Consider the following 403-nt stretch of genomic DNA (forward strand, 5'->3'; position numbering starts at 1 on the left):
CAGAAAATTAAAACACTGAATCTACAGCTTTCGATATGTTACATTACCAGCATGTCTTATTTTTCAAATATTGATATATGAGAAATTATGCTATATCAATTTTTTTAAGGTATTGCGGTTGACATAGTAGCTTTATTCTAATCGACAGTATTTATTAGGGAAAATGTATCACAGCATGCAATTATGTCGTAAAACGTTACACGGCAGAAAAAAAAAAATAACAAGCGGTTAAGAGACTGGCAACAATGTTCAAAATCCCTTTTTGCATTATTACAAACTACTTGTGATTCGTCTGAAGATCCGGGTTTCTTCTTGACTTATTAACTGACACAAATTATAAAATCTGTCAAGAGCTGAATTTATACGCAAAACAATATTGGATGACAAAAAATTGCTGTACGGA

At 31.3% G+C, this 403-nt stretch overlaps 1 protein-coding gene across 1 annotated transcript in view; it reads right to left on the minus strand.

The window, feature by feature from the left end:
* Positions 1-403, minus strand: part of LOC119592611 — a 3,222-nt gene that overhangs the window by 2,313 nt on the left and 506 nt on the right. The window lies entirely within an intron of this gene.

Source organism: Penaeus monodon, chromosome 30 (assembly GCF_015228065.2).
Source record: "Penaeus monodon isolate SGIC_2016 chromosome 30, NSTDA_Pmon_1, whole genome shotgun sequence".
Classification (NCBI taxonomy): domain Eukaryota; kingdom Metazoa; phylum Arthropoda; class Malacostraca; order Decapoda; family Penaeidae; genus Penaeus; species Penaeus monodon.